The sequence below is a fragment of the Periplaneta americana genome, chromosome 16 (genome assembly GCF_040183065.1).
Source record: "Periplaneta americana isolate PAMFEO1 chromosome 16, P.americana_PAMFEO1_priV1, whole genome shotgun sequence".
NCBI lineage: Eukaryota > Metazoa > Arthropoda > Insecta > Blattodea > Blattidae > Periplaneta > Periplaneta americana.
Window position 1 is genome coordinate 179,014,088 of NC_091132.1, and position 23,081 is coordinate 179,037,168.

Sequence of the window (23,081 nt, forward strand, 5' to 3'; positions counted from 1 at the left end):
TTCTATTTGCCTAATCTATTCTCTTCTATATACTCTATTCTATCTATCTATTCTGTCTATCTATTCTATTCTATCTATTCTACTCTATCTATTTTATTCTTTCTATCTAATCTCTTCTACCTATTCTATTCTATTTTATCTATACTATTTTATCTATCTATCCTATCTATCAATTCTATTTATTCTCTCCTATCTAATCTATTCTATCTATATATTCTAACTATAATATTCTATCTAATCTATTCTATCTATTCCATCTCTTTGTTCTATTACATTCTGTCTATACTATTCTATCTATTCTACTCTATCTATATATTCTATTCTATCTACTCTATCTATTTATTCTAATATATATATTCTAACATATCTATCTATCTATCTATCTATCTATCTATCTATTCTGTCTATCTATTCTACATATCTATTCTAATCTGTCTAATCTATATTATTCTATCTATTTTAATCTATTTTATTCTATCTATCGATTCTATTTCTCTATTCTAGTCTTACTATTCTATCTATTTATTATATTCTATCTATTCTATCTACTTTATTCTATCTATCATTTCTATTTCTCTATTCATTTCTATCTATTCTCTTCTATCTATCTATCTAATCCGTCTATCTATTCTATTCTACCTATTCTATTCTATCCTATCTATCTATTCTGTCTATCTAATCTATCTGCTCTTTTCTATCTATTCTATTCTAATTATCTATCGTGTTCTATTTATGTTATTCTATCTATACCATCTTTTATTCTGTCTATTCTATTCTCTCTATTCTCTTCTATCTATCTATTCTATTCTATCTATTCGATTCTATTTATGTTATTCCATCTATCTTCTATTTATCTATTCAATTCTATCTATTCTATCTATTCCATCTATTCTATTCTATCTATTCTATTCTATCCATTCTATTCTATCTATTTTATCTATCTAATCTATTCTACTCTATCTACCAATTCTGAATATCTATTCTATTCTATGTATTCTATTCTGTCTATTCTATTTATTCTATTATATCTGTCTATTGTGTCTATCTATTATATCTATCTATTGTGTCTATCTATTATATTCTCTCTATTCTATTCTCTCTATTCTATTCTATTTATTCTGTTCTATTCTATCTATTCTATTCTGTTCTATCTATTCTATTCTACCTATCTATTCTCTCTATCTATTCTAATTTAACTATTCCTTTCTCTCTATCAATTCTATTCTATCTATTCTATTCTATCTGCCAAAACTGTCTATCTATTCTATTCTATCTATCAGATCTGTCTATTCCATTCTATCTATCTATTCTGTCTATCCATTCTATCTATCTGGTCTGTCTATCCCATTGTGTCTATTCTATTTCTCTATTCTATTTATTCTGTCTATTCTATCTCTTCTATTCTATCTATTCCATCTGTCTAGCCAATTCTATCCATACTATTCTATCTACCTATCCCGTTTATCTATTCTATTCTATCTAAAATATCCTACCTATTATATCTATACTATTTATTCAATTCTGTCCTATTCTATCTATCTATTCTGTCTATCTGTTCTAATCTATATATTCTATTGTCTATCTATTCTATTCTGTCTAGGTGTTCTGTTCTATCTATTCTATTTTATCTGTATTCAATTCTATCTATATTATTCTATCTATACTATTCTTTTCTATCTAATCTGTCTGGTGTATCTATTCTAATCTATTCTATTTATTCCATTCTATCTATTCAATTCTATCAATCTATTCTGTGTATCTATTCTATTTTATCTATTCTATCTACTTTAACTATCTATTCTATTCTACTCTCTATCAATCTATTCTATTGTATTTATTCTATTCTGTCTATTCTATTCATTCTATTATATCTATCTATTCTGTCCATCTATTATATTCTATCTATTCTATTCTATCTATTCTATACTATTTATTCTGTTCTATTCTATCTATTCTATTCTATCAATCTATTCTGTGTATCTATTCTATATATCCATTCCATCTACCTATTCTGTCTATTTATTCATTTCTACCAATTCTATTCTACCTATTTTAGTTTATTCTATCTATCTATTCTATTCAATCTAGTCTACCAATTTTCTGCTATCTATCTAATCTATTTCTCTATTCTATTATATCTATCTATTCTATTCTATATAATCTATAATATTTATCTATTTTATTCTATCTACTCTATTCCATCTATGTTATTCTATCTATCTATTCTAATTCTCTATTCCATCTATTCTATTCTAATCTATTCTAGTCTATCTATCTATTCTGTCTATCTATTCTACTTTATCTATTCTATCTATTTCATCTATCTATTCTATTCTATCTATCTATTCTGTCTATGTTTTCTATCTGTCTATTTTGTCTGTTTGTTCCATTATATCTATTCTAATCTCTCTATCTATTCTGTCTATCTATTCTATCTGTCTCTTCTATCTTCTATTCTGTCTATCTGTTCTATTCTATATATTCTATTCTATCTATTCTATTCTATCTTTTGTGTTCAATCTATTCTATTCTATTTATTCTATTTTATATATTCTATTCTATCTATCTATTCTATTCTATCCATCTATTCTATTCTATCTATTCTATTCTATTCTATCTATTCTATTCTATCTATCTATTCTCTCTATCTATTCTAATCTATCTATTCCTTTCTCTCTATCTATTCTATTCTATCCATTCTGTCCTATCTATTCCATTCTATCTGCCTATTCTGTCTATCTATACCATTCTATCTGCCTATTCTGTCTATCTATTCCATTCTATCTAACTATTCTGTCTATCATTTCTATTCTATCCATACTACCTATCTATCCTGTCTATCCATTCTATCTGTTTGGACTATCCTATTCTATCTATTCTCTTTCTCTATTCTATTCTATCTATCTATTCTATGCTATCTATTCCTTTCTATTCTATCTATTCCAACTATATTGTCTATTCTATCCATTCTATTCTATCTACCTATTCTGTTTATCTATTATATTCTATCTATTATATCTATACCATCTATTCTATTCTGTTCTATTCTATCTATTCTGTCTATCTATTCTATTCTATATATTCTATTGTCTATCTAATCTATTCTGTCTAGGTATTCTGTTCTATCTATTCAATTCTATCTGTCTATTCAGTTCTATCCATTCTATTCCATCTGTCTATTCAATGCTATCTATTCTATTCTATCTATACTATTCTATTCTATCGAATCTATCTATTCTATTCTATTTATTCTATTCTATATATCAATTCTATTCTATCTATTCTATTCTATCTATTATATTTCTCTATTCTAGGTATATATTTTACTCTATTTATTCTATTCTATCTAATCTACTCTATCTATCTATTCTGCCTATCTATCCTATTCTATCTATTTTATTCTATCTATTCTATTTTATCTATTTTTTTCCATCTATCCATTATATTTCTCTAATCTATTCTATAACATATATCTATTCTATTCTATATATTCTGTTCTATCTATTCTATTCTATCTATCTATTCTCTCTCCATTCTAGCTATCTATTCTATTTATTCTATTCTAATTATTTTATTCTATCTATCTATTCTAATTATTGACTTCTATTTATCTAATCTATCTATATATTTTATTCCGTCTATTCTATGCTATTTATCTATTCTGCCTATCTATTCCATCTACCTATTCTATCTATTCTATTGTATTTATTCTCTTCTAGCCTATCTATTCTATTATATCTATCTATTCAGTCGATCTATTCTAACTATATATTCTATTCTATCTATTCCATTCTATCTATTCTATTCTATTTCATCTATGTTGTTCTATCTATCTATTCTATTTCTCTAATCCATCTATTCTATTCTACTCTATTCTATTCTAACTATCTATTTTGTCTATTTTTCTATATTATCTAATCTATCTATTTTGTCTATCTATTATAATCTATCTATTCTGGCTATCTATTCTATCTATTTATTCTGTCTGTCTGTTCTATTCCATCTATTCTACTCTATCTATTCTATCTATCTATTCTGCCTGTCTGTTCTATTCTAAATTTTCTATTCTATCTATTCTATTCTATCAATTCTATTGTATCTAAGTATTCTATTCTATCTAATCTATTCAATGCTCTATTCTATTGTATCTATCTATGTATTATATTCCATCTATTCTAATCTATTTTATCAATTCTATTCTATCTATCTATTCTCTCTGTCTATTCTAATCTTACTATTCCTTTCTGTCTATCTATTCTATTCTATTCATTCCATTCCATCTATTCTATTCTATCTGCCTATACTGTCTATCTATTCTATTCTATCTTTCTATTTTGTCTATATATTCTATTCTATCTATCTATTCTGTCTATCCATTCTATCTATCTGGATTGTCTATCCTATTCTATCTATTCTATATCTCTATTCTATTCAATCAATCAATTCTATCTATTCTAATAATTCTATTCCATTCTATTCTATCTATTCCATCTGTCTAACATATTCTATCCATTCCATTCTATCTACCTATTCTGTTTATCTATTCTATTCTATCTATTATATTCTATCTATTATATCTATAACATTTATTCTATTCTGTCCTATTCTATCTATCTATTCTGTCTCTCTGTTCTAATCTATATATTCTATTGTCTATCTATTCTATTCTGTCTAGGTATTCTGTTCTATCTATTCAATTCTATCTGTCTATTCAATTCTATCTATTCTAATCTATCTATACTATTCTATTCTATCTAATCTATCTGTTCTATTCTATTCTATTTATTCCATTCTATCTATCAATTCTATTCTATATATTCTATTCCATCATTTCTATTTTATCCTATCTATTCTATTTCTCTATTCTATTCTATCTATTCTATTCTATCCATTCTATTCTATCTATCCCATCTATTTTATTCTATATATCTTCTCTATTTTATTTATCTAATCTATTCTATGTATGTTATTCTATCTATCTATTATATTTCTCTATTCCATCTATTCTATTCTATTCTTCTCTATTCTATTCTATTCTATTCTATCTATCTATTCTCTCTATCTCTTCTATCTGTCTATTCTGTCTGTCTGTTCAATTCTATCTATTCTATTTAATCTATCTATTACGTCTATCTATTATATCTATCTATTCTATCTATCTGTTCTATTCTATGCATTCTATTCTATCTATTATATTCTATCTATTGTGTTCAATCTATTCCATTCTATTTATTCTATTCTATCTATTCTATTCTATCTATCTATTCTACTCCATCTATCTATTCTATCTATCCTATTCTATTTTATTCTATCTATATTCTCTCTATTTATTCTAATCTAACTATTCCTTTCTCTCTATCTATTCTATTCTATCCATTCTATCCTATCTATTCTATTCTATCTGCCTATTCTATCTACCTATTCCATTCTATCTATCTATTCTGTCTACATATTTATTTCTATCTATTCTATCTATCTATTCTGTCTATCCATTCTATCTATCTGGACCGTCTATCCTCTTCTATCTATTTTATTTCTCTATTCACTTCTATCTATCTATTCTGTCTACCTATTCTATCTATTCTATTCTATATATTCCATCTATCTAGTCTATTCTATCCATTGTATTCTATTTACCTATTCTGTTTATCTATTATATTCTATCTATTATATCTATACCATCCATTCTATTCTGTTCTATTCTATACATCTATTCTGACTATCTATTCTATTCTATATATTCTATTGTCTATCTATTCTATTCTGTCTGGCTATTCTGTTCTATCTATACTATTCTGTCTGTCTATTCAATTCTATCTATTCTATTCTATCTATACAATTCTATTCTATCGAATCTATCTATTCTATTCTATTCTATTTTCTTCATTCTATTCTATCTATCAATTCAATTCTATCTATTCTATTCCTTCATTTCTATTCTATTCTATCTATTCTATTTCTCTATTCTAATCTATCTATTCTATTCTATCCATGCTATTCTATCTATCCTATTCTATCTCTTCTATCTATTTTATTCTATCTATCTACTCTATTTCTCTATTCTATTTCATCTATCTAACCTATTCTATCTATCTATTATATTTCTCTATTATATGTTATATATTCTATTCTATTTATCCCATCTATCTATTCTATCAATCTATTATATCTATGTGTTCTATTCTATCTAATCTGTTTATCTATTCTATTCTAACTACTCCATTCTATCTATTCTATCTATTCCATCTATTTATTCTATTCTCTTCTATCAATTTTTTTCGATCTATCTATTATATTTCTCTATTCCAGCTATCTATTTTACTCAATTTATTCTATTCCATGTAATCTATTCTATCTATCTATTCTGCCTATCTATTCTATTCTATCTATTTTTTCTATCCATTCTATTTTATCTATTTTATTCTATCTATCTATTCTATTTCTCTAATCTATTCTCCACTATCTATTCTATTCTCTCTAACTATTCTATCTATCTATTCCATTCTATCTATTCTACTCTATCTATTCTATTCCATATATCTATTCTATTCTATATATTCTGTTCTCTCTCTATTCTAGCTATCTCTTCTGTTTATAATATTCCAACTATTCTATTCTATATATATATATATATTCTGTCTATCTATTCTATCTATCTATTCTAGTTTTTTACTTCTATCTATCTATTCTATCTATTTTATTTTATCTATTCTATTCTATCTATCTATTCCATCTATGTATTCTGTTCTATTTTTTCTCTTCTAGACTGTCTATTCTATTCCATCTATTTATTCTGTCGATCTATTCTATCTATATATTCTATTCTATCTATTCTCTTCTCTCTATCTATTCCAGTCTATCTATTCTACTCTATCTATCCATCTATCTACCTATCTATCTATTCTTTCTATCTATTCTATCTATAAATTATATACCATTTATTTTATATAATCTATCTTTTCTGGCTATCTATTCTATCCTATTTATTATATTCTATCTATCTAGTCTGTGTATATATTCTATCTAAGTATTCTATCTATTCTATTCTACCAATATATTCTATCTATCTACAATATTTTACCTATTATATTCTATCTATCTATTCTATCTACCTATTCTAATGTATCTATTCTATTCTATCTATATAATCTCTTCTATCTATATATTCTATTTTATCTACCTATTGTAATCTATCTATATATTCCATTCTCTCTATTCTATTCTATCTGTTCAATTCTACCTATTTTATTATATCTATCTATTCTATTATACCTATTCTATTCTATCTATCTATTCTCTCTATCTATTCTATTCTATCTATTCTACTCTATCTATTTTATTGTATCTTTTTATTCTCTTCTACCTATTATATCCTATTTTATCTATACTATTTTATCTATCTATTCTATCCATCTATTCTATCTATTCTCTTCTATCTACTCTATTCCATCTATATATTCTAACTATAATTTTCTATCTACTCTATTCTATCTATTCTATCTCTTTATTCTATTACATTTTATCTATATTCTATCTATTCTAATCTATCCATATATTCTATGCTATTTATTCTATCTATTTATTCTAATATATATATATATATATATGTATATATATATTCCAACATATCTATCTATCTGTTTATTTATCTATTCTGTCTATATATTCTACAAATATATTCTATTCTATCTAATCTATTGTATTCTATCTATTCTATCTATCTATTCTATTTCTCTATTCTCGTCTATCTATTCTATCTATTATATTCTATCTATTTTATTCTATCTATCTATTCTATTTAACTATTCATTTCTATCTAACTAATCCGTCTGTCTCTTCTATTCTATCTATTCTATTCTCTCTATCTATTCTAACCTTTCTATTCATTTCTCTCTATCTATTCTATTCTATCCATTCTATTCTATGTATTCTATTCTATCTGCCTATTCTGACTATCTACTCCATTCTATCTAACTATTCTGTCTCTCATTTCTATTCTTTCTATTCTATCTATCTATTCTGTCAATCCATTCTATCTGGACTGTATCCTATTCTATCTATTCTCTTTGTCTATTCTATTCTATTTATCTATTCTATCTACTCCATTCTATGTAGTCTATCTATTCCATCTATCTATTCTAATCTATTCTATCTGTTTTTTCGATCTATCTATTATATTTCTCTATTCCAGATATCTATTTTACTCTATTTATCTATTCTAACTAAACAATTCTATCTATCTATTCTGCCTATCTATTCTATTCTATCTATTTTATTCTATCTATTCTATTTTATCTATTTTATTCTATCTATCTATTCTATTTCTCTAGTCTATTCTCCTCTACTTATTCTGTTCTAACTATCTATACTGTCCATCTATCTATTTTATCTATTCTATTCTATCTAGTCTATTCCATATATCTATTCTATTTGATATATTCTGTTCTATCTATTCTATTTATTCTATTCTAACTATTTTATTCTATATATCTATTCCGTGGATCTATTCCATCTATCTATTCTAGTTATTCACTTCTATCTATCTATTCTATCTATCTATTTTATTCTATCTATTCTATTTATCTATTCTATCTATTCTATATATCTATTCTATTCTATCTAATCTATTCTATTTATTCTCTTCTATCCTATCTATTCTATTCTATTTATCTATTCAGTGGATCTATTCTATCTATATATTCTATTCTATCTATTCCATTCTATCTATTCTATTCAATTCCATCTATGTTATTCTATCTCTCTATTCTATTTCTCTATTCCATCTATTCTATTCTATTCTATTTTACTCTAATCTGTTCTATTCTATCTATCTACTTTGTCTATGTATTCTATTTTATGTATTCTATCTATTTCATTTATCTATTCTATTCTATCTATCTATTCTGTCTGTCTGTACTCTTCCATCTATTCTATTATATGTATCTATTCTGTCTATCTATTCTGTCTATCTGTTCTATTCTATATTTTCTATTATATCTATTGTATTCTATCTATTCTATTCTATCTATTCTGTTCTGTTCTATCTATTCTATTCTACCTATCTATTCTTTCTATCTATTCTAATCTAACTATTCCTATCTCTCTATCTATTCTATTCTATCTATTCTATTCTATCTGCCTAAACTGTCTATCTATTCTATTCTATCTATCCATTCTGTCTATTCCATTCTATCTATCTATTCTGTCTATCCATTGTATCTATCTGGAGTGTCTATCCTATTGTATCTATTCTATTTCTCTATTCTATTCTATTTATTCTGTCTATTCTATCTATTATATTCTATCTATTCTATTCTATTCTATTCTATCTATTCCATCTGTCTAGTCTATTCTATCCATTCTATTCTATCTACCTATCCCGTTTATCTATTCTATTCTATCTAAAATATGTTACCTATTATATCTATACCCTTTATTCTATTCTGTCCTATTCTATCTATCTGTTCTGTCTATCTGTTCTAATCTATATATTCTACTGTCTATCTATTTTATTCCGTCTAGGTATTCTGTTCTATCTATTCTATTCTATCTGTCTATTCATTTCTATCTATTCTCTTCTATCTATCTAATCCGTCTATCTATTCTATTCTACCTACTCTATTCTATCCTATCTATCTATTCTGTCTATCTAATCTATCTGCTCTTTTCTATCTATTCTATTCTAATTATCTATCGTGTTCTATTTATGTTATTCTATCTATACTACCTTTTATTTTGTCTATTCTATTCTCTCTATTCTCTTATATTCTATCTATTCGATTCTATCTATGTTATTCCATCTATCTTCTATTTCTCTATTCAATTCTATCTATTCTATCTATTCCATCTATTCTATCTATTCTATTCTATCCATTCTATTTTATCTATTCTATCTATTTTATCTAATCTATTCTACTCTATCTACCAATTCTGAATATCTATTCTATTCTATGTATTCTATTCTGTCTATTCTATTTATTCTATTATATCTGTCTATTCTGTCTATCTATTATATCTATCTATTGTGTCTATCTATTATATTCTATCTATTCTATTCTATCTATTCTATTCTATTCTATTTATTCTGTTCTATTCTATCTATGCTATTCTATCTATCTATTCTGTCTATCTTAATTTTTTCTATATTTTCTATTATATCTATTGTATTCTATCTATTCTATTCTATTCTATCTATTCTATTCTGTTCTATCTATTCTATTCTACCTATCTATTCTCTCTATCTATTCTAATTTAACTATTCCTTTCTCTCTATCAATTCTATTCTATCTATTCTATTCTATCTGCCTAAACTGTCTATCTATTCTATTCTATCTATCCGATCTGTCTATCTATTCCATTCTATCTATCTATTCTGTCTATCCATTCTATCTATCTGGTGTGTCTATCCCATTGTATCTATTCTATTTCTCTATTCTATTTATTCTGTCTATTCTATCTCTTCTATTCTATCTATTCCATCTGTCTAGCCAATTCTATCCATACTATTCTATCTACCTATCCCGTTTATCTATTCTATTCTATCTAAAATATCCTACCTGTTATATCTATACTATTGATTCAATTCTGTCCAATTCTATCTATCTATTCTGTCTATCTGTTCTAATCTATATATTCTATTGTCTATCTATTCTATTCTGTCTAGGTGTTCTGTTCTATCTTTTCTATTCTATTTGTCTATTCAATTCTATCTATATTATTCTATCTATACTATTCTATTCTATCTAATCTATCTGGTGTATCTATTCTATTCTATTCTATTTATTCCATTCTATCTATTCTATTCTACCTATCTATTCTGTGTGTCTATTCTATTTTATCTATTCTATCTACTTTATCTATCTATTCTATTCTACTCTCTATCAATCTATTCTATTCTATGTATTCTATTCCGTCTATTCTATTCATTCTATTATATCTATCTATTCTGTCTATCTATTATATTCTATCTATTCTATTCTATCTATTCTATTCTATTTATTCTGTTCTATTCTATCTATTCTATTCTATCAATCTATTCTGTGTATCTATTCTATATATCCATTCCATCTACCTATTCTGTCTATTTATTCATTTCTACCAATTCTATTCTACCTATTTTAGTTTATTCTATCTATCTATTCTATTCTATCTAGTCTACCAATTTTCTGCTATCTATCTAATCTATTTCTCTATTCTATTATATCTATCTATTCTATTCTATATAATCTATAATATTTATCTATTTTATTCTATCTATTCTATTCCATCTATGTTATTCTATCTATCTATTCTAATTCTCTATTCCATCTATTCTGTTCTAATCTATTCTAGTCTATCTATCTATTCTGTCTATCTATTCTACTTCATCTATTCTATCTATTTCATCTATCTATTCTATTCTATCTATCTATTCTGTCTATGTTTTCTATTTATCTATTCTGTCTGTTTGTTCCATTATATCTATTCTAATCTCTCTATCTATTCTGTCTATCTATTCTATCTATCTCTTCTATCTTCTATTCTGTCTATCTGTTCTATTCTATATTTTCTATTCTATCTATTCTATTCTATCTTTTGTGTTCAATCTATTCTATTCTATTTATTCTATTTTATATATTCTATTCTATCTATCTATTCTATTCTATCCATCTATTCTATTCTATCTATTCTATTCTATCTATTCTATTCTATCTATCTATTCTCTCTATCTATTCTAATCTATCTATTCCTTTCTCTCTATCTATTCTATTCTATCCATTCTGTCCTATCTAATCCATTCTATCTGCCTAGTCTGTCTATCTATTCCATTCTATCTGCCTATTCTGTCTATCTATTCCATTCTATCTAACTATTCTGTCTATCATTTCTATTCTATCCATACTACCTATCTATCCTGTCTATCCATTCTATCTGTCTCGACTGTATCCTATTCTATCTATTCTCTTTCTCTATTCTATTCTATCTATCTATTCTATGCTATCTATTCCTTTCTATTCTATCTATTCCAACTATCTAGTCTATTCTATCCATTCTATTCTATCTACCTATTCTGTTTATCTATTATATTCTATCTATTATATCTATACCATCTATTCTATTCTGTTCTATTCTATCTATTCTGTCTATCTATTCTATTCTATATATTCTATTGTCTATCTATTCTATTCTGTATAGCTATTCAGTTCTATCCATTCTATTCCATCTGTCTATTCAATTCTATCTATTCTATTCTATCTATACTATTCTATTCTATCGAATCTATCTATTCTATTCTATTCTTTTTATTCTATTCTATATATCAATTCTATTCTATCTATTCTATTCTATCTATTATATTTCTCTATTCTATGTATATATTTTACTCTATTTATTCTATTCTATCTAATCTACTCTATCTATCTATTCTGCCTATCTATCCTATTCTATCTATTTTATTCTATCTATTCTATTTTATCTATTTTTTTCCATCTATCCATTATATTTCTCTAATCTATTCTATAACATATATCTATTCTATTCTATATATTCTGTTCTATCTATTCTATTCTATCTATCTATTCTCTCTCCATTCTAGCTATCTATTCTATTCTAATTATTCTATTCTATCTATTCCAATTATTCACTTCTATCTATCTAATCTGTCTATATATTTTATTCCGTCTATTCTATGCTATTTATCTATTCTGTCTATCTATTCCATCTACCTATTCTATCTATTCTATTGTATTTATTCTCTTCTAGCCTATCTATTCTATTCTATCTATCTATTCAGTCGATCTATTCTAACTATATATTCTATTCTATCTATTCCATTCTATCTATTCTATTCTATTTCATCTATGTTGTTCTATCTATCTATTCTATTTCTCTATTCCATCTATTCTATTCTACTCTATTCTATTCTAACTATCTATTTTGTCTATCTATTCTATTTTATCTAATCTATCTATTTTGTCTATCTATTATAATCTATCTGTTCTGGCTATCTATTCTATCTATTTATTCTGTCTGTTCTATTCCATCTATTCTATTCTATCTATCTCTTCTGTCTATCTATTCTATTCTAAATTTTCTATTCAATCTATTCTATTCTATCAATTCTATTGTATCTAAGTATTCTATTATATCTATTCTATTCAATGCTCTATTCTATTGTATCTATCTATGTATTCTATTCCATCTATTCTATTCTATTATATCTATTCTATTCTATCTATCTATTCTCTCTGTCTATTCTAATCTTACTATTCCTTTCTGTCTATCTATTCTATTCTATTCATTCCATTCCATCTATTCTATTCTATCTGCCTATACTGTCTATTCTGTTCTATCTTTCTATTTTGTCTATCTATTCTATTCTATCTATCTATTCTGTCTATCCATTCTATCTATGTGGATTGTCTATCCTATTCTATCTATTCTATATCTCTATTCTATTCAATCAATCAATTCTATCTATTCTAACAGTTCTATTCCATTCTATTCTATCTATTCCATCTGTCTAGTATATTCTATCCATTCCATTCTATCTACCTATTCTGTTTATCTATTCTATTCTATCTATTATATATTCTCTATTATATCTATAACATTTATTCTATTCTGTCCTATTCTATCTATCTATTCTGTCTATCTGTTCTAATCTATATATTCTATTGTCTATCTATTCTATTCTGTCTAGGTATTCTGTTCTATCTATTCAATTCTATCTGTTCTAATCTATCTATACTATTCTATTCTATCTAATCTATCTGTTCTATTCTATTCTATTTATTCCATTCTATCCCATCATTTCTATTATATTCTATCTATTCTATTCTATCCATTCCATTCTATCTATCCCATCTATTTTATTCTATATATCTTCTCTATTTTATCTATCTAATCTATTCTATGTATGTTATTCTATCTATCTATTATATTTCTCTATTCCATCTATTCTATTCTATTCTTCTCTATTCTATTCTATTCTAACTATCTATTCTCTCTATCTCTTCTATCTGTCTATTCTGTCTGTCTGTTCAGTTCTATCTTTTCTATTTAATCTATTTATTCCGCCTATCTAATATATCTATCTATTCTATCTATCTGTTCTGTCTAACTGTTCTATTCTATGCATTCTATTCTATCTATTATATTCTATCTATTGTGTTCAATCTATTCCATTCTATTTATTCTATTCTATCTATTCTATTCTATCTATCTATTCTACTCCATCTATCTATTCTATTCTATCTATCCTATTCTATTTTATTCTATCTATATATTCGCTCTATTTATTCTAATCTAACTATTCCTTTCTCTCTATCTATTCTATTCTATCCATTCTATCCTATCTATTCTATTCTATCTGCCTATTCTATCTATCTATTCCATTCTATCTATCTATTCTGTCTACATAATTATTTCTATCTATTCTATCTATCTATTCTGTCTATCCATTCTATCTATCTGGACCGTCTATCCTCTTCTATCTATTTTATTTCTCTATTCAATTCTATCTATCTATTCTGTCTACCTATTCTATCTATTCTATTCTATCTATTCCATCTATCTAGTCTATTCTATCCATTGTATTCTATTTACCTATTCTCTTTATCTATTATATTCTATCTATTATATCTATACCATCCATTCTATTCTGTTGTATTCTATACATCTATTCTATTCTATATATTCTATTGTCTATCTATTCTATTATGTCTGGCTATTCTGTTCTATCTATACTATTCTGTCCGTCTGTTCAATTCTATCTATACTATTCTATTCTATCGAATCTATCTATTCTATTCTATTCTATTCTCTTCATTCTATTCTATCTATCAATTCTATTCTATCTATTCTATTCCTTCATTTCTATTCTATTCTACCTATTCTATTTCTCTATTCTAATCTATCTATTCTTTTATATCCATGCTATTCTATCTATCCTATTCTATCTCTTCTATCTATTTTATTCTATCTATCTACTCTATTTCTCCATTCTATTTCATCTATCTAACCTATTCTACCCATTTTATTCTATCTATCTATTATATTTCTCTATTATATGTTATATATTCTATTCTATTTATCCCATCTATCTATTCCATCAATCTATTCTATCTATGTGTTCTATTCTATCTATTCTGTTTATCTATTCTATTCTAACTATTCCATTCTATCTATTCTATCTATTCCATCTATTTATTCTATTCTCTTCTATCAATTTTTTTCGATCTATCTATTATATTTCTCTATTCCAGCTATCTATTTTACTCAATTTATTCTATTCCATGTAATCTATTCTATCTATCTATTCTGCCTATCTATTCTATTCTATATATTTTTTTCTATCCATTCTATTTTATCTATTTTATTGTAATTTATTCTATCTATCTATTCTTTTTCTCTATTCTAGTCTATCTATTCTATCTATCTATTATATTCTATTTATTCTATCTATTTTATTCTATCTATCTATTCTATTTCTCTATTCATTTCTATCTATTCTATTCTATCTATCTATCTAATCCGTCTATCTATTCTATTCTACCTATTCTATTCTATTATATCCTATCTAATCTATCTGTTCTATTCTATCTATTCTATTCTATCTATCTATCGTGTTCTATTTATGTTATTCTATCTATACTATCTTTTATTCTGTCTATCTATTCTATTCTCTCTATTCTCTTCTATCAATATATTCTATTCTATTCTATTATATCTGTGGTATTCTATCTATCTTCTATTTCTCTATTCAATTCAATCTATTCTATCTATTCCATCTATTCTATTCTATCTATTCTACTCTATCTATCTATTCTGTATATCTCTTCTATTCTATCCATTCTATTTTATCTATTCTGTATATTTTATCTATCTATTCTAATCTACTCTATCTATCAATTCTGAATATCTATTCTTTTCTATGTATTCTATTCTGTCTATTCTATTCTATCTATTCTATTATATCTGTCTATTCTGTCTATCTATTATATCTATCTATTCTGTCTATCTATTATATTCTATCTATTATATTCTATCTATTCAATTCTATTTATTCTGTTCTATTCTATCTATTCTATTCAATCTATCTATTCTGTGTATCTATTCTATCTATCCATTCCAACTACATATTCTGTCTATTTATTCTTTTCTACCTATTCTATCCTATCTATCTAGTTTATTCTATGTATCTATTCTATTCTATCTCTTGTACCAATTTTATTCTATCTCTCTATTTTATTTCTCTATTTTATTCTATCTATCTAATCTCTCTATCTATTCTATGCTGTATAATCTATTATATCTATCTATTTTATTGTATCTATACTATTCTATTCCATCTATGTTATTCTATCTATTCTATTCCTCTATTCCATCTATTCTATTCTATTCTACTCTTCTATTCTACCTATCTATTCTGTCTATGTATTCTATTTTATCTAGTCTATCTATTTCATCTATCTATTCTATTCTATCTATCTATTCTCTCTACGTTTTCTATCTATTCTGTCTGTTCCATTATATTTATTCTATTCTATCTTCTATTCTATTTATACTATTATATCTATTCTATTATTTCTATCTATTCTATCTATCTATTCTATACTATCTATTCTACTCTATCTATCTATTCTAACCTATCTATTCCTTTCTCTCTATCTATTCTATTCTATTCTATCTATTATATTCTATCTGCCTATTCTGTCTATCTATTCCATTCTATCTAACTGTTCTGTCTCTCATTTCTATTCTATCTAATCTATCTATCTATTCTGTCTATCCATTCTATCTATCTGGACTATATCCTATTCTATCTATACTCTTTCTCTATTCTATTCTATCTTTCTATTCTGTCTACCTATTCTATCTATTCTATTCTATCTATTCCATTCTATTCTATCTATTTATCTAGTCTGTCTATCTATTCTATATATCAATTCTATTCTATCGAATCTTTTCTATTTATTCTCTTATGGCCTATCAATTCTATTCTATTTATCTATTCAGTCGATCTATTCTATCTATATATTCTATTCTATCTATTCCATTCTATCTATTCTGTTCTATTCCATCTATGTTATTCTATCTATCTATTCTATTTCCGTATTCCATCTATTCTATTCTATTCTACTCTATTCTGTTCTATTATATCTATCTACTTTGTCCATCTATTCTATTTGATCTATTCTATCTATTTCAATTATCTTTTCTATTCTATCTATCTATTCTGTCTGTCTGTTCTCTTCCATCTATTCTATTCTATCTATCTATTGTGTCTATCTATTCCATTCTATCTATTCTACTCTATTCTATTCCATATATCTATTCTTTTCTATATATTCTGTTCTATCTATTCTATTCTATCTATCTGGTTTATTCTATCTATCTATTCTATTCTATCCATTCTACCAATTTTATTCTATCTCTCTATTCTATTTCTCTATTCTATTCTATCTATCTATTTTCTCTATCTATTCTCTCCTGTATAATCTATTATATCTATCTATTTTATTCTATCTATACTATTCTATTTCTCAATTCCATCTCTTCTATTCTATTCTACTGTATTCTATTATACATATCTATTCTGTCTATCTATTCTATTTTATCTATTCTATCTATTTCATCTATCTATTTTATTCTATCTATCTAATTTGTCTATGTCTTCTATCTATCTATTCTGTCTGTTTGTTCCATTATATCTATTCTATTCTATCTTCTATTCTGTCTATCTGTTCTATTCTATCTATCTATTCTGTGTATCTGTTCTATCTATCCATTCCAACTACAGATTCTGTCTATTTATTCTTTTCTACCTATTCTATTCTATCTATCTAGTTTATTCTATCTATTCTATTCTATTCCATCTATGTTATTCTATCTATCTATTCTATTTCCGTATTCCATCTATTCTATTCTATTCTACTCTATTCTGTTCTATTATATCTATCTACTTTGTCCATCTATTTTATTTGATCTATTCTATCTATTTCATTTATCTTTTCTATTCTATCTATCTATTCTGTCTGTCTGTTCTCTTCCATCTATTCTATTCTATCTATCTATTTTGTCTATCTATTCCATTCTATCTATTCTACTCTATTCTAGTCCATATATCTATTCTATTCTATATATTCTGTTCTATCTATTCTATTCTATCTATCTGGTTTATTCTATCTATCTATTCTATTCTATCTATCTGGTTTATTCTATCTATCTATTCTATTCTATCCATTCTACCAATTTTATTCTATCTCTCTATTCTATTTCTCTATTCTATTCTATCTATCTATTCTCTCTATCTATTCTCTCCTGTATAATCTATTATATCTAACTATTTTATTCTATCTATACTATTCTATTTCTCTATTCCATCTATTCTATTCTATTCTACTCTATTCTATTATACCTATCTATTCTGTCTATCTATTCTATTTTATCTATTCTATCTATTTCATCTATCTATTTTAATTCTATCTATCTAATTTGTCTATGTTTTCTATCTATCTATTCTGTCTGTTTGTTCCATTATATCTATTCTATTCTATCTTCTATTCTGTCTATCTGTTCTATTCTATCTATCTATTCTATGTATCTGTTCTATCTATCCATTCCAACTGCATATTCTGTCTATTTATTCTTTTCTACCTATTCTATTCTATCTATCTAGTTTATTCTATCTATCTATTCTATCTATTATATTCTATCTAATGTGTTCAATCTATTCTATTCTATTTATATTATTCTATCTATTCTATTCTATTCTATCTATCTATTCCTTTCTCTCTATCTATTCTGTTCTATCCATTCTATTCTATCGATTCTATTCTATCTGCCTATTCTGTCTATCTACTCCATTTTATCTAACTATTCTGTCTCTCATTTCTATTCTTTCTATTCTGTCTATCTATTCTGTTCTATCTATTCTATTCTATCTGTCTATTCAATTCTATCTAATCTATTCTATCTATACTAATCTATTCTATCGAATCTATAATTTCTATTCTATTCTATCTATTCTATTTCTCTATTCTATTCTATCTATTCTATTTTATCCATTCTATTCTATCTATCCTATTCCATCTATCTATTCTATCTATTTTATTCTATCTACTCTATTACTCTATTCTATTTTATCTATCTAATCTATTCTATCTATTTGATTCTATCTATCTATTATATTTCTCTCTTCTATGTTATCTATTCTATTCTATTTATTCCATCTATTCTATCTATTCTACCCTATTCTATCAATCTATTCCATCTATCTATTCTATTTATGTGTTCTATTCTATCTATTCTATTCTGTTTATCTATTCTATCTATTCCATTCTATGTAGTCTATCTATTCCATCTATCTATTCTAATCTATTCTACTTTTTCGATCTATCTAATATATTTCAATATTCTATTTATCTATTTTTCCCTATTTACCTATTCTAACTAATCTATTCTATCTATCTATTCTGTCTATCTATTCTATTCTATCTTTTTCATTCTATCTATTCTATTCTATCTATCTATTCTGTCCATCTATCTATTTTATCTATTCTATTCTATCTATTCTATTTATTCTGTTCTAACTATTCTATTCTATATACCTATTCCGTCGATCTATTCCAACTATCTATTCTAGTTATTCACTTCTATCTATCTATTTTATTCTATCTATTCTATACCATTTATCTAGTCTATCTATTCTATTTATTCTCTTCTAGCTTATATATTCTATTCTAATTATCTATTCAGTCGATCTAATCTATCTGTATATTCTATTCTATCTATTCCATTCTATCTATTCTGTTCTATTCCATCTATGTTATTCTATCTATCTATTCTATTTCTCTACTCCATCTATTCTATTCTATTCTATTTTACTCTATTCTGTTCTATTCTATCTATCTACTTTGTCTATGTATTCAATTTTATCTATTCTATCTATTTCATTTATCTATTCTATTCTATCTATCTATTCTGTCTGTCTGTTCTCTTCCATCTATTCTATTATATCTATCTATTCTGTCTATCTATTCTATCTATCTATTCTGTCTATCTGTTCTATTCTATATTTTCTATTATATCTATTGTATTCTATCTATTCTATTCCATTCTACCTATTCTATTCTGTTCTATCTATTATATTCTAGCTATCTATTCTTTCCATCTATTCTAATCTAACTATTGCTTTCTCTGTATCTATTCTATTCTATGTATTCTATTCTATCTGCCTAAACTGTCTATCTATTCTATTCTATCTATCCATTCTGTCTATCTATTCCATTCTATCTATCTATTCTGTCTATCCATTCTATCTATCTGGACTGTCTATCCTATTGTATCTATTCTATTTCTCTATTCTATTCTATTTATTCTGTCTATTCTATCTATTATATTCTATCTATCTACTCTATTTCTCTACTCTATTTTTTCTATCTAATCTATTCTATCTATGTTATCCTATCTATCTATTATATTTCTCTATTCCATCTATTCCATACTATTCTACTCAATTCTATTCTATTATATTCTATCTATTCCATCTGTCTAGTCTATTCTATCCATTCTATTCTATCTGCCTATCCCGTTTATCTATTCTATTCTATCTAAAATATCCTACCTATTATATCTATACCATTTATTATATTCTGTCCTATTCTATCTATCTGTCCTAATCTATATATTCTATTGTCTATCTATTTTATTCTGTCTAGGTATTCTGTTCTATCTATTCTATTCTATCTGTCTATTCAATTCTATCTATTCTATTCTATCTATAGTATTCTATTCTATCTAATCTATCTGTTCTATCTATTCTATTCTGTTCTATTTATTCCATTCTATCTATCAATTCTATTCTATCTATTCTATCCCATCATTTCTATTCTATTCTATCTGTCCTATTTCTCTATTCTATTCTATCTATTCTATACTATCCATTCTATTCTATCTATCCTATCTATTTTATTCTATCTATCTACTCTATTTCTCTACTCTATTTTATCTATCTAATCTATTCTATCTATGTTATCCTATCTATCTAATATATTTCTCTATTCCATCTATTCTATACTATTCTACTCAATTCTATTATATTATATTCTATTCTATTCTATCTATCTATTCTGTCTATCTATTTTATCAATTCTATCTATTTCATCTATCTATTCTATTCTATCTATCTATTCTGTCTGTCTATTCTATCTACCTATTCTGTGTCTCTGTTCAATTCTATCTATTCTATTCAATCTATCTATTCTGTCTATCTATTATATCTATCTATTCTATTTATCTATTCTGTCTATCTGTTCTATGTATTCTATTCTATCTATTATATTCTATCTATTGTGTTCAATCTATCCTATTCTATTTATTTTATTCTATCTATTCTATTCTATTCTATCTATCTATTATATTCCATCTATCTATTCTATCTATTCTATTCTATTCTATCTATATATTCTCTCTATTTATTCTAATCTAACTATCCCTTTCTCTCTAACTATTCTATTCTAACCATTCTCTTCTATCTATTCTATTCTATCTGCCTATTCAATCTATCTATTCCATTCTATCTATCTATTCTGTCTATCTATTCTATTCCATCTATTCTATCTATCTATTCTGTCTATCCATTCTATCTATCTGGACTGTCTATCCTATTCTATGAATTCTATTCCTATATTCTATTGTATATATCTATTCTATGTACCTATTCTGTCTATTCTATTCCTATATTCTATTCTATCTATCTATTCTATGTACCTATTCTATCTATTCTATTCCATTCTATCTATTCTATTCTATCTATTCCATATATCTAGTCTATTCTATCCACTCTATTCTATCTACCTATTCTGTTTATATATTATATTCTATCTATTATATCTATACCATCCATTCTATTATGTTCTATTCTATATATCTATTCTGTCTATCTATTCTATTCTATATATTCTATTTTCTATCTATTCCATTCTGTCTAGCTATTCTGTTCTATCTATTCTATTCTATCTGTCTATTCAATTCTATTTATATTATTCTATTCTATTCCATCGAATCTATCTATTCTATTCTATTTATTCTATTCTATCTATCAATTCTATTCTATCTATTCTATTCTATCATTTCTATTCTATTCTATTTATTCTATTAATCTTTTCTATTCTATCTATTCTATTCTACACATTCTATTCTATCTATCCTATTCTTTCTATCTATTGTATCTATTTTATTCTATCTATCTACTCTATTTCTCTATTATATTTCATCTCTCTAATATAATCTATCTATTTTATTCTATCTATCTATTATATTTCTCTATTCTATGTTATCTATTCTATTCTCTCTATCCCATCTATCTATTCTATCTTTGTGATCTATTCTATCTATTCAGTTCTGTTTATCTATTCTATTCTATCTATTCCATTCTATCTATTCTATCTATTCCATCTATCTATTATATTCTCTTCTATCTATTTTTTTCGATCTATCTATTTTATTTCTCTAATCTAGCTATCTATTTTACTCTAATTATTCTATTCTATGTAATCTATTCTATCTATGTGTCTATTCTGGCTATCTAATCTATTCTATCTATTTTATTCTATCTATTCTATTTTATATATTTTATCCTATCTGGCTATTCTATTTCCCTAATCTATTCTCTTCTATCTAATCTATTCTATCTATCTATTCTGTCTATCTATTCCATTCTATTTATTCTACTCTATCTATTTTATTCTATCTATCTACTCTCTTCTATCTATTCTATTCTATTTTATCTATACTATTTTATCTATCCATCCTATATATCTATCTCTTTATTCTCTTCTATCTAATCTATTCTATCTATATATTCTAACTATAATATTCTAACTACTCTATTCTATCTATTCCATCTCTTTATTCTATTACATTCTGTCTATACTATTCTATCTATTCTACTCTACCTATATATTCTATTCTATCTACTCTATTTATTCTAATATATATATTCTAACATATCTATCTATCTATCTATCTATCTATCTATCTATCTATCTATCTATCTATCTATCTATCTATCTATTCTGTCTATCTATTCTACATAT